A 15,563-nucleotide genomic window follows, 5' to 3' on the forward strand; every position below is an offset into this window, starting at 1 on the left:
TCTACTTCTGGCTCCTCTTATGGGTTGAGTTGACCCCTACAGTAAGTCTTCCTCAGTTGTCCAGGGGACAAAGGAATGTAGGTCCCATTCAAAAGAAAGTGATTCAAGAAATAAAGAATGCAAAACCTCTTAAAATTATTGCTATGTTGCAAGCATGGAACTAGAAATCACACAGAAACTTCATTCCAACGAATCTAAGGAAATAATCGAATGCTTTAAAAAGAATCAAGATAATAATGTGTTGCTTCTCTTAAAGACAATTCAGTACTTTAGTTGTAAGAGAAATATGCAATAAGAACCAATATATAATTCATGTTATTTACCTTGATCTTATTAAATACTTCCTTATAATATATGCAACATTTAATTATAATGAAGAATTTTGTAAGCATTTTGTCAACAAGAGTCACAATCTTTCCTTATGCTAATCCAGACATCTGCTTTGCAAAAGTGCAAGAATAAGTGTTTTTCGCAAAAATGCAGGATTCCATCTCATATAATATTCAAAGGCAATCATGAATACATGTTAAGTTAAATTAACCAGAATTCTGCTCAGTAATTATTTCACCATTGCGTTATGGAAATAAACTTTGTTATGCAACAATGAGATCAGGGTAATCCTTTGTAAGAATAAATAAAAGACGCAGTTAAAACATTCATCGTTTATTTTAGTTCAGCCTTTATGAAAATACATCCAAAAGCATCGATATTAAACTTAAATAACCAGAGCAGTAAAATAAAGCTTGTGGAATGAAATTGAACATTAAATGACTGGAAAAGAAAAGGAGCTATGAAATGAAATTGCGAAATTATCTAAGATCACACTCACACCAAACAAACTAAAATGCAACAAAGAAAGTTAAGAGGTTTGGGGCAACGAACTGGCTGGTGGGCCCAACCATCCAACGTGTTTCCCTTGTAGCGATTAAGTCACAATCTTCAAAATAGTATGGAGAAACAAAATTACTCAAAAGTGATTTCCAAATAAACTCATTTCAGAGTAGAAACCAGAATTCAAAATTTAATGCCAAAGAAATTCATTTCAGAAGTCTTGTTACAAATACATAAAACAATGTTGTGGTGGTTCTAGAGGTCCACTCGAGGGATTATCCCACTAGTGTGCATCTTCTCCCTTCCTGCATAGCAAGATCGATTCCCTCCTCCTGCAAACAAATATGATTTACATAATACATTCTGTCATCTACAAAAAACCAGCCTTCACACCTACGTGACTCCTTCCTTTTATAATGTTCTTTCATGATAATTTTGGCTCTATTCCTTACCAAACAACATGGGGATTAATTCCCAACTGATATTCATCAATAGAATATCAGTACAACCATTTACCCATTGAAGGAATGAAGGTCTGGCACAAATTTCCCAAATCTAGTCATTTTCTACAATTCTGGAAAAATCAGTTTTTTTTAACAAAATGCCTCCAAAAGACTGCGTATCTCCTTAACCATTACGAATTTTGGAAAAATATTTGGAGTCAATATATCTTGTTATATTTTCAACAATAACCTCTCTCAGAATGTTCTGGTTGAGATCTATTGCCTTGGAAATTGTGCCCGAAAATGACTGTTTGAAATTTGAGATGCTAAGATTTTGGAAAAACAATCTATTTTTAGAAAACTACCTCAAAGACCATTCTGTAACTTTTAGAGCATTATTAATTTTAGAAATCGGTTTAAGTCTTTGTCAACTTGATATATTGGGACCAAAACCCATGTTCTAGAATTTATCCATTCGCCTTCACCTGCACGAAAAACGAGGTGAAAGTTGGCAGTTTGGAAACTACTGCGAATTTGGGGCTGAGGCATTAATTATTGCCTAAACATAAATCCGTATTACCTGGGTGTATCTTAGCTTATGTGGAAGTGTTCAAACAATATTTTGAACAAAAACCTCTTTCATATTTCCCTAGAAATGTGTCAATGTATGAAAGCCCCAAATTAGTGCAGGCATGTTGGTGCAGGCAGTGCTGGTGCAGGCACAACTGGTATAGGAACTGCTACTATAGGAACGTTAGCACCTGCCACAAAGGAGCTTGACATTAATGACATTTTCATATTAAATTAACAAAACAAGAAGAGTTTCTAGATCAACAATTGTCAGCTCCAAATGCCTCTAAATGATAACTTAATAATGTGTAAAACGAATAATAATGATTATAGACACTTAGTAAAAGCATAAAATTATTCAGGCAAATCATGAAAATTTGGACAAAATGGAGGCTCAACAACTTCTTCCTTAGAAGTTGCTTAGTGCATGAGCCAGTGGGTTACCCAGTCCTTCCCAAAACCGCGCAATCTCTTCGAGCAATGAACGGAAGATTTTTCCTGAAAAATCAAAAAGAAAAAGTAATCCCTAAAAAATAGGGATCTATTTTTAGCAGTCCAAAGGAGAAGCTTGAGTTATTTTGGAAACTAACTCCAAGTGTCAATTTTTCTTTGATTTTTGGCCTTCGCGTCATAAACCCAAAATCATTCAAATATATTTAATTGACGTTGCCAAATTTCATTTTCACATTCAATCTTGGAGCTTTGGCATTCCTGAGGAGATCAAGGAACCTTCGGTTCGATGGTCATTGCTTTTTTGGGCGAGTCTTACTTTTCTAGTCTTTTGATGCTTTTTCTGTCGCTTTTGTTTGTTTAGCTTGTGAGAGTGTTGTTTCACTCATTTTTTTGAATGACCGTTGTTGTTTTACCTTGTTGTAGCTTGTGGAAGTGCTGTTTAAAGTTTCACATTACCTTTCCCAAGTGTTGCATGCACTAGTAGAAAATGGCTAATTAATTACTAAAAAAATAACTAAAAATTGCATATAAACGACCATTTTTCAGTTGGTGACCAATAGTGGCTAATTTATAGTATCTTATAATGCGACCAATGTTTAGTCATATTTAGCTTAGTCATTAGTTGGTCGTCTCAACTTTATCATCTAGTAGTATATTTAGTCATAAACTTTGTCATTGATTTAGTCATTAATTACCACAATTAATGACCAAATACACAACAAAATATACTACTACATGGTCACCCGAGAAAAGTAATTAATGACCAAAAAAATATGACCAAAATGTTGGTCGCGTTATAAGATACTGTAAATTAGCTACTAATAGTTACATATATGTAAATTTTAGTCATCATTTGAAACAATTAATGACCAAAGAAATATGACTAAATTTCGATCGTGTTATAAGATACTGTAAATTAGCTATTAATAGTCGCATATATGCAAAATTTAGTCATCATTTGTAATCACAAATTTATCATTTATCTTTTTTAGTAGTTTCATATTCATTATATAAATGATTGATTTAGTAGTTTAGATTCACTTCATTTACATTCATTAATAATCATTAAAAACGACTATTTTAGTCGTCGTATATTCGTTTATTTGTGTTCATCATTAATCAATATAAATTACTAATTTAGTAGTTCTAAATTGATTTTATATGTTCAATATTAATCAACATAAATTAATTCGTATAATTTTGTGAATAAAATTTCAAAAAAAATGTCATACAATGTGCATGTTCGTGTAATATGAAAACACAAAGTTACACATGTTATTTACAATACTAAATAAGATCAAATGCAATTATAAATAACTTCAACCACATAAATTATATTATATGAAATGTCAAGTATTACAATATGAGTTTCCAACTAAATATTGTTTGGACTACAATTTACACATGATATATTATTTTATCACTTCAAAACACTATCATTGTGTTGCCAAGGCATTGCAGGTGAATTCACCAACTCTAAAGGCTTGACCATCACTCTGGATGTGGGATATTGGCTTTAAGGGTATCACTAGATAGGTTCTCTTTCCTCTCTCTTTTTGCATTTGTCGCTCCAGTGTTATTATTCTACTTTTTCTCCAATTCTTATTTGGGTATCATGTGCAGGAAGGGTCATACTCATGTTTTCTGCCATACTCCATAGCTCCAATAACAACAATCAAACACAATAAAGATCAACATATCACATATCTCAATCACAACGTCTATCATTACCAACTATTACAAGGAAAGAGCGCATATTAATAAGTAATAGTTTAGAAGTCAAATACCGAATGTGACTAACCTGATAGCATCCAATTACCAAAAGTTAACAACTCTTACAAGGAAAAAAAACATATTAAATAAGTAAAAGTTTTGAAGTCAAATATTGAATGTAACTAACTTGATAACATCTAATTACCAAAACTTTTGAATAGCTTGGATGGAATACACATGAATGGAATTTATTTCCACTACAACTTAGTTCATGTACACATTCACCTAATTTTCCAAAACAAAAAGACCATACCCTAACATAATCTTCACTTACAACAACAAAATATTCTCCATTTGTATCCCAGCAAACTAAGTGCACAGGATTTGTATGCCTCTGAAATAATAAATATATTAAAGATACTAATCATTTCAAACTCTTTCTTTATCTAAATCTGATAAATGTTTACAACCACTGAAGATATTTCTAGAAAATATTTAAAAAAGTTATAAGATATAGGCATCACATGTGGAAATTGTAGGTACCTTAAGTAAACCAATTTCAACAAAACTAAGAGAATAAACAAACTCATAACCTTTATCCAATATTGCTTAGAAATTTAGTGTGGATAACAAAACATTGAATGTGAATGTAATATAACACAAAACATACCTGTAAACAATGCAAATTGTGGTCAGTCTCAACATCAAAAATTGATACAACATTTTCTGCAGTGGCTGCAATAAGTCTGCCAACTCCTATTTGAAATCACACTTGACTCATACTACCTTGTGAAGTAAGTGAAATCAAGAATAATTCTTTCATAATTTAATGTGTACAACATCTTATCTAGCATAGTGCATTCATCGCGATTAATTACACAGTTAAAAAGCTTATACTTTATAAATTGTCCACCTTAAAAGTTCTTGTGCAAATGTGTTGATTAACACTACAATAACACATTTCATTTTCTCCATCACAAGAGTAGAGTAAATCATTGTTTCGATGGAAATCAAGAGACATAACAATTCCTAAATGACTAGTAAACGTTCTTAATGAATAGCTTGGTTGTAACAAATAAAAATATGTTAGAATGATCTGACCTATCAAACACAAGATTTTGAAGCCACCAGCCTTTAAGACAAAATTCCCATTGAGTAAATGCTTGGATGAAATCAACTTATAATGACAATCCTACACCCAAACTATTATCAAAAATTGAAAAAAAAAATATAATAAAAAAAATCAAATGCTTGCATGTGCCAAGAAGGTACCAAAGCAGCCCAATCAATGAAAGTAGTAGCATGTGCTAGATGGCTATCATCTAGAAACTAGTGTACTTAGACAAAATCAATGCTAATATTTGGAGGAAAACAAAATTATAAGCCCATTATGTCACAAAAATAAAAGACAAAATGAAAAGGCAAAGCATCAGTTAGGGAAAGGATGAATTGTTCATCTTCAAAGTTTAAGAGGACAACAATATTAGAAAGTTGCAATAATATATCAATTATGCTGCTAAGATCTCAAGAAAACCTATCATGCATGTCCCTTGATCATTAGAAATATGCAACAATATATAAAATGTGTTGCTAATATCTTAATCAAACCTATCTTGCAAGTTTCTCAATGGGCATTATTTGAGAGGGGATAATTGAACCATCTTTTAATTGTTTAAGGAAAAACAATACTTGACATCCAATTACCAAAAGTTTTGGATAGATTTGATGAAAGACACATGAATGGAATTTATTTCCAATGCAGCTCAGTTCATGCACACATTCACCTTCTTTTCCAGAACGGAAATACCATACCCTAACAAAATCTTCTCTTACAAAGTCAAAATATTCTCCACTTGTGTCCCAACAATTTAGTGCGCGGGTTTTGTATGCCTTAGAAATAATAAATATATTAAAGATACTAATCATTTTCAAGCTTTTCTTTATCTAAATCCAATCAATGTTTACAACTACTAAAGATATTTCCAAAACATATTTAAAAAACTAGAATATATAGGCATCACATGTGGAAACTGCAGATACTATATGTAAACCAATTTAATCAACAAACTCGGAATCTTCATCCAATATTACTTAGAATTTTGGTGTGCATAACAAAAGACTAAATGCAAATGCAAGATAAAACAAAACATACATGTAAAGAATGCAAATTGTGCTCAGTCTCAACATCAAAAACTGATACAATATTTTTTGCAGCTACTAAAAGAAGTCTGCCAACACCTATTTGAAATTGCACTTGACTCATACCACCTTGTGAAGTAAAAAGTCTATAGTGGTTGAAAGAAGTCTACCAACTCTTATTTTTTGCAGGGGTTGTAAGAAGTCTACAAACTCCTATTTTCTGCAAGGGTTGCAAGAAGTCTACCAACTCCTATTTGCAAATGCACTTGACTCATACCACCTTGTGAAGTAAGTAAAATCAAGAATAAGTCTTGCATAATTTAATGTGTATAGCGTTTCATCTAGCATAGTGCATTCATCGTGATTAATTACACAGAGCTAAAAAAACATATACTTTATAAATTGTCCACCTTAAAAGTTCTTGTGCAAATGGCATGATTAACACTACAATAATGCACTTCATTTTCTCCATCACAAGAGCAAAGCAAATCATTGTTTGGAGGGAAGTCAAGAGACATACCGGTTCATAAATGACCAATAAACATTTTCAATGAATAGCTTGGATTTAACAAATAAAAATATGTTAGAATGATTTGACCTGTCTAATACAAAAAAGGGTTTCAGGCTAATGGAAGAAAGATGAAAAATAGATGAAAACTAAACATAATTAATGGTATCTCACTTGAACCTTTTGGTGTTAGATCATTGATGGCAGCATGTGGTGGTTTGATCAAGTGAATCAACAATTGATGAATTGACGTTGTTAGCCTCGGCTTTGTATCTCAGATTTTGAATCCATACTACCTGGGTTTATCTTAAATTTTGTGGAAGTGTTCAAATGAACAAAAACCTCTTTCATATTTCCCTAGAGATGTGTCAATGTATGAAAGCCCCAAATTAGTGCAGACATGTTGGTGGAGGCATGTTGGTGCAGGCTGAGCTGGTGCAAGCACAACTGGTATAGGAACTACTACTATAAGAATGTTAGCGCCTGCAACAAAAGAGACTGACATTAATTACATTTTCATATCAAATTAACAAAACAAGAAGAGTTCATAGATCAACAATTGTCATCTCTAAATGCCTCAAAATGATAACTTAATAATGCCTAAAATCATGAATAATAATGATTATAGAAACTTAGTACAGGCATAAAATTATTCAGGTAAAACATGAAAATTTGGACAAAATTGAGGCTCAACACTCCCCCACATTGACCTTCTTGCATGTCGTCATGCAAGCCAAACCATAAGATTATAAAATCTTGGAAGAAGGCAGTGGGAATGTTTAAAGATCATACTATGTTTCCCGATAAAAGTGCTAGCAAAAATATTCGCAAGGAAATATTAAGATATCATGGTATGTCATCATTTAAAGCATTCATCAAGTCTGCAACATTATTATTACTGTGCCAACTAAAACCATGTTACAGTCCTGATGAAGATATCAAGTGCAGAAATGGTAAAATTGCAATGTAACAGATCAGGGACAGGAAAGCAATGCTTTGTAACATACATCATGGAAAAAGAATACTACACCTTTATTATAGACATCACATACCTGTTGTCCTGTTTCAAATGAATTCTCTGCTTGTCATATATTTCAGAGCTCTTATTCATGTCCAGAGTCTTATTAACAATCATGATAAAAAATAAAATATTTGTTGAAAATGTGCAATTTCAAGAAAATTACCATAAGATTCCTGCACCTAATACAACAATCCTATACCTAGGTCATGTAGTGCTTATTTAGAGGCAACCACAATCAACACACATTGTTGTCCATCAACACCTAGTGAGTAATCATCGTTGAGGAATTCATCACTCTAAATACCATGAAAAATTAAGTGAGTTATGATACCAGAAAAGGGAGATAAAAATAGAAAAAAATGACACCTTCATGGACTAATAAACAAATTAAACACTCTAACTTTGTTATCATGCAAATGCGAAAGTAAATTTTTCCTTAATCCAGTACAAAGAATTACCTCCACTAAGGGTACCACATTGTTTTGTTGTCCATCAACACCTAGTGAGTAATCATCGTTGAGGAATTCATCACTCTAAATACCATGAAAAATTAAGTGAGTTATGATACCAGAAAAGGGAGATAAAAATAGAAAAAAATGACACCTTCATGGACTAATAAACAAATTAAACACTCTAACTTTGTTATCATGCAGATGCGAAAGTAAATTTCTCCTTAATCCAGTACAAAGAATTACCTCCCCTAAGGGTACCACATCATTAAATATTCCTAATTTTTGAAAGATAGAACTCAAAGCATCATGCTCAAATCATCTTAAAACCTTTATCCAAGAAATAAAATGATGAGTTTTAGGGAAACATAGAGATAACCAAGTAAATCATAGTATGCAAATAACTTTAATACCACAGACATGGCCCTGCTACCCGCAGGTGTCTATAACCTCGGCAGGGGTGTCTTTTAACCCAACGAAATGTCTATGTCCCACTTACTACATATAGATTTAGAGTTATCTTATTTAATTTTAAAAATTAGATGAGGGCCACTATCCTGGCTTGGTAACCAGCTGATGGCAATGCCACTCATAATAAATAACATGGATGAACAGGTCGACTCGTGATGAGACCTCCTGTCTTCCAGCTTTTCAGCTCAAATCCATTACTTTGGCTTGGTGACCAGCAACAGTAATGTCATGCATGTTAGGTCCCATGATCGTGGTAGGTCGGCTCATCACAAGACCTCCTATCCTCCCCTAAATATTTTTTGTAAACTATGATTGTAATTAACTTTGAAGGTTACTTAATAAGTGAGTAGACAGATCTACTCCTTAATAGTACGGGATGGCGTGAAAAGTTTTTAATGACTAACCATTACTGGTTGGTTTCTCTACCCTAAAGACTTATTAAAAATATCCCAGATAATGAATGAAACATTCTTTAAGTTAATAATGTTAGTGTTCTCATGAATAGATTATTATGATCTTGTCTTTGAGGTTTCTGCGAGTTACATCATTGTTTAGATTCTCTTCCGGATCCATCGCATAAGGATTCTTTTCCATCGACGTTTCGAACCAGCAACGATGGTTCATCTTCAGGATGTGAGAAATTATTGAAAGACTGGTCTTATTTTTTTCTATATATATAGAGATGCTTAGCCGACAGATATGATTAATTTAATAATAATTATTATTTATTTATTTAATCTATTTAATTAATTTTTCTTCATTATATTTGTTTTCAATTTTTTTTTTTAATTTTTTTTTAATCTTAATATTAATTGTTATTTATTTTAATTAGTTTTAATTTTAGTTATTATAATTATTAATTTTAATTTTGATTATATAATTATTTTAGTTATTAATTTTTAATTGTTATAATTATATAGATTTCATAATTGTTTTATGAAAATTTTAATTATTTGTTTATTTTAATTAATTATAATTGTATTGATTGTATTTATTATGATTATTTATTTATTTTAATTATTATTCTCATTAATTTTAATAATTGTTAATTGTTATAATCATATTGGTTCTAGTTTATTTATTAATTGTAATTTTTAGTTTTAATTATTATTATTAATTGAAATTTAATTTTAATTATAATTATTCCTTATATTAATTTTAACTATTTCTTATTTTAATTATAATTATTTTTAATTAATTGTAATTAAATTTTAATTATTCCTTATTTTAATTATAATTATTTCTTATTTTAATTATAATTCTTTTAATTAATAATCTTAATATTAATTGTTATTTATTTTAATTGATTTTAATTTTAGTTATTATAACTATTTTAATTATTATTAATTATTAATTATTATAATTTTTTAGTTATTAATTTTTAATGGTTTATAATTATATTGATTTCATAATTGTTTTATGCAAAATATTTTTAATTATTTGTTTATTTTAATTGCTATTTTAATTAATAGTAATTGTATTGATTATTTATTTATTTTATTCTAATTAATTATTAAATTTTAATTTTTTTTTAATTGTTAATTGTTATAATTATATAGGCTATAGTTTATTTATTAATTGTAATTTTGATTTTAATTATTATTATTATTCATTTTGATCTGGAGGATTTTGGTTAGGGGTAGATTTGGATGATAGGATTGGAACCCAATTTTTGCTTATGCTCCATCTATCGTCTCTGTTAAGGTAAGCAAAAACTGGGTTCCAATCCTATCATCCAAATCTACCCCTAACTAGAATCCTCCATATCAAAATGAATAATAATAATAATTAAAACCAAAATTACAATTAATAAATAAACTATAGCCTATATAATTATAACAATTAACAATTTTAAAAAAAAATTAAAAATTTAATAATTAATTAGAATAATAATTAAAATAAATAAATAATCAATATAAATATAATCAATACAATTACTATTAATTAAAATAAATTAAAATAAACAAATAATTAAAAATATTTTGCATAAAACAATTATGAAATCAATATAATTATAAACCATTAAAAATTAATAACTAATTTTTTTTAATAATTAATAATTAATAATTAAAATAGTTATAATAACTCAAATTAAAATCAATTAAAATAAATAACAATTAATATTAAGATTATTAATTAAAAGAATTATAATTAAAATAAGAAATAGTTAAAATTAATATAAGGAATAATTATAATTAAAATAAAGAATAATTAAAATTAAATTTCAATTAATAATAATAATTAAAACTAAAAATTACAATTAATTAATAAATAAACTAGAACCAATATGATTATAACAATTAACAATTAAAAATTAATAATTAATAATTAATGAGAATAATAATTAAAATAAATAAATAATCATAATAAATACAATCAATACAATTATAATTAATTAAAATAACAATTAAAATAAACAAATAATTAAAATTTGCATAAAACAATTATGAAATCTATATAATTATAACAATTAAAAATTAATAACTAAAATAATTATATAATCAAAATTAAAATTAATAATTATAATAACTAAAATTAAAACTAATTAAAAAAAATAACAATTAATATTAAGATTAAAAAAAAAAAATTGAAAACAAATATAATGAAGAAAAATTTATTAAATAGATTAAATAAATAAATAATAATTATTATTAAATTAATCATATCTGTCGGCTAAGCATCTCTATATATATAGAAAAAAATAAGACCAGTCTTTCAATAATTTCTCACATCCTGAAGATGAACCATCGTTGTTGGTTCGAAACGTCGATGGAAAAGATTATTATGATCTTTACAAGAGCGGTCCACCATAAGGGGCTCTTCAATAGTACCTTCTAAGGGAAACTGAAAATATATATCTCGGATGACAACTTCATTAGAGTGATTAATCATGGTTACTTTTGCAAAATCATGAGGTATTAGAGTGAATCATACTCAACAAGATTTGTCACAGATGTGTGTGTTAACAACTGATGCAGATCAAAAGCAGTTTCAGTGGCTATGCTTTGAAAGTCAAAACCCCTATTGCACTGTTGTAAGAGATTTATTCATGGCATTTATTTATTATTTCTACCCTACTCTACCCTAAGAAGCAAAAAATTCCCTTTTAAGTATAGGAGGAGTTCCAATGCAACCAAGTGTGCAACATGAAGATAATCATATTCATGTTCAAATTTAGAAAGTATATGCAAGAAAATACCAGAACATGAAATACCAACTGCATTAACTGATGTGATGCTACAAATTGTCGAATGATAAGGGAGGGATGAATACTGACAATCATTTGAAACCAAGATTCTATGGGATCCATATACTCTTGGTCATTTATTCATGGGCAACATCTAGTACATCATGCAAATCCTCCAATTTTCTTTGTTCATCCTCTAAAGTGCAGGTTGGATCAGGTTGGTGTTCTTCAATCTCTGCTTCTGATGGCTTCTCCTCATCAAGCATGATCCATAGCTTCTCGGTCTCCCTAGGAAGATCTTCTGGTTCTTCATGATTCTTCTCTTCCAGAGGAGTAGACTGATTTCTAATTGATGCGAAGATGTGTTCTTTCTGTGAAGCAGAGACCCCAGCTTCTGCCAGAATTTGAGATAGTTCTTGGAATAACATCACACTTCCTAGCATTTTCCTGCTAGCTAGAAAGTCTTGTTAGCACCTGGATTGAGAGTGGGGGGTTCCTTTAGCACCTAAAAAACTCAAAAGATCAAATGCAGTAAAAAAATAAAACCAAGATTGTAAACCAAGGAAATCACACTTGCGGAAATTAAATAACCTCTATTGTAGAAAAAAGTAACACACTTTGCAGTAAAAGAAATTCCTCATAAAAACTAAATTGCAATAAAAGAAACAAATCAAGCATCACACCTTGCAGTAAAAGAAATCACTCATTTGCAGAAAGGAAGTATCTCTTTAATCTAGAAATTCAATTGCGAAGGAAAGGGAAAAGCATGACAAATCATTGAGGCCCTATCCTACAGCGCCTCCCCAACAACGACGCAAAAATTTCGGGTAGTATAAATACAAGATTTACACCAACATTTAATTTTTCAATTCAGTTAAGTAAACTTAGAGGTGTAGCACAATATATGTAAGAATATGACCTCAGGGATCTATTAAAATAAAAACCAAACTCTTGCAAGAAATTCAAAATGAGCATCATTTAGGAAAAATAAACAAGACTCTTTAAAGCAAAGTAAACACACTCTGGGAATCTACTTCTGGCTCCTCTTCTGGGTTGAGTTGACTCCTACAGTAAGTCTTCCTCATTTGTCCAGGGGACAAAGGAATGTAGGTCCCATTCAAAAGAAAGTGATTCAAGAAATAAAGAATGCAAAACCTCTTAAAATTATTGCTATGTTGCAAGCATGGAACTAGAAATCACACAGAAACTTCATTCCAACTAATCTAAGGAAATAATTGAATGCTTTAAAAAGAATCAAGATAATAATGTGTTGCTTCTCTTAAAGACAATTCAGTACTTTAGTTGTAAGAGAAATATGCAATAAGAACCAATATATAATTCATTTTATTTACCTTGATCTTATTAAATACTTCCTTATAATATATGCAACATTTAATTATAATGAAGAATTTTGTAAGCATTTTGTCAAAAAGAGTCACAATCTTTCCTTATGCTAATCCAGACATCTGCTTTGCAAAAGTGCAGGAATAAGTGTTTTTCGCAAAAATGCAGGATTCCATCTCATATAATATTCAAAGGCAATCATGAATACATGTTAAGTTAAATTAACCAGAATTATGCTCAGTAATTATTTCACCATTGCGTTATGGAAATAAACTTTGTTATGCAACAATGAGATCAGGGTAATCCTTTGTAAGAATAAATAAAAGACGCAGTTAAAAATTCATCGTTTATTTTAGTTCAGCCTTTATGAAAATACATCCAAAAGCATTGATATTAAACTTAAATAACCAGAGCAGTAAAATAAAGCTTGTGAAATGAAATTGAACATTAAATGACTGGAAAAGAAAAGGAGCTATGAAATGAAATTCGAAATTATCTAAGATCACACTCACACCAAGCAAACTAAAATGCAACAAAAGAAAGTTAAGAGGTTTGGGGCAATGAACTGGCTGGTGGGCCCAACCATCCAGCGTGTTTCCCTTGCAGCGATTAAGTCACAATCTTCAAAATAGTATGGAGAAACAAAATTACTCAAAAGTGATTTCCAAATAAACTCATTTCAGAGTAGAAACCAGAATTCAGAATTTAATGCCAAAGAAATTCATTTAAGAAGTCTTGTTACAAATACATAAAACAATGTTGTGGTGGTTCTAGAGGTCCACTCGAGGGATTATCCCACTAGTGTGCATCTTCGCCCTTCCTGCATAGCAAGATCGATTCCCTCCTCCTGCAAACAAATATGATTTACATAATACATTCTGTCATCTACAAAAAACCAGCCTTCACACCTACGTGACTCCTTCCTTTTATAATGTTCTTTCATGATAATTTTGGCTCTATTCGTTAGCAAACAACATGGGGATTCAATCCCAACTGATATTCATCAATATAATATCAGTACAACCATTTACCCATTGAAGGAATGAAGGTCTGGCACAAATTTCCCAAATCTAGTCATTTTCTACAATTCTGGAAAAATCAGTTTTTTTAACAAAATGACTCCAAAAGACTGCGTATCTCCTTAACCATTACGAATTTTGGAAAAATATTTGGATTCAATATATCTTGTTATGTTTTCAATAATAACCTCTCTCAGAATGTTCTGGTTGAGATCTATTGCCTTGGAAATTGTGCCCGAAAATGACTGTTTGAAATTTGAGATGCTAAGATTTTGGAAAAACAATCTATTTTTAGAAAATTGCCTCAAAGACCATTCTGTAACTTTTAGACCATTATTAATTTTAGAAATCAGTTTAAGGCTTTGTCAACTTGATATATTGGGACCAAAACCGATGTTCTAGAATTTATCCATTCGCCTTCACCTACACGAAAAACGAGGTGAAAGTTGGCAGTTTGGAAACTATTGCGAATTTGGGGCTGAGGCATTAATTATTGCCTAAACATAAATCCATATAACGTGGGTGTATCTTAGCTTATGTGGAAGTGTTCAAACAATATTTTGAACAAAAACCTCTTTCATATTTCCCTAGAAATGTGTCAATGTATGAAAGCCCCAAATTAGTGCAGGCATGTTGGTGCAGGCAGTGCTGGTGCAGGCACAACTGGTATAGGAACTTCTACTATAGGAATGTTAGCACCTGCCACAAAATAGCTTGACATTAATGACATTTTCATATTAAATTAACAAAACAAGAAGAGTTTGTAGATCAACAACTGTCAGCTCCAAATGCCTCTAAATGATAACTTAATAATGTGTAAAACGAATAATAATGATTATAGACACTTAGTAAAAGCATAAAATTATTCAGGTAAATCATGAAAATTTGGACAAAATGGAGGCTCAACAACTTCTTCCTCAGAAGTTGCTTAGTGCATGAGCCAGTGGGTTACCCAGTCCTTCCCAAAACTGCGCAATCTCTCCGAGCAATGAACGGAAGATTTTTCCTGAAAAATAAAAAAGAAAAGTAATCCCTAAAAAATAGGGATCTATTTCTAGCAGTCCAAAGGAGAAGCTTGAGTTATTTTGGAAACTGACTCCAAGTGTCAATTTTTCTTTGATTTTTGGCCTTCGCGTCATAAACCCAAAATCATTCAAATATATTTAATTGACGCTGCCAAATTTCATTTTCACATTCAATCTTGGAGCTCTGGCATTCCCGAGGAGATCAAGGAACCTTCGGTTTGATCGTCATTGCTTTTCTGGGTGAGTCTTACTTTTCTAGTCTTTTGATGCTTTTTCTGTCGCTTTTGTTTGTTTAGCTTGTGAGAGTGTTGTTTCACTCATTTTTTTGAATGACTGTTGTTGTTTTACCTTGTTGTAGCTTGTGGAAGTGTTGTTTTAAGTTTCACATTA

Source organism: Pinus tabuliformis, chromosome 2_2, assembly GCF_031772625.1.
Source record: "Pinus tabuliformis cultivar Carrire ecotype Pingquan chromosome 2_2, CPIR1, whole genome shotgun sequence".
In the NCBI taxonomy this organism is placed as follows: domain Eukaryota; kingdom Viridiplantae; phylum Streptophyta; class Pinopsida; order Pinales; family Pinaceae; genus Pinus; species Pinus tabuliformis.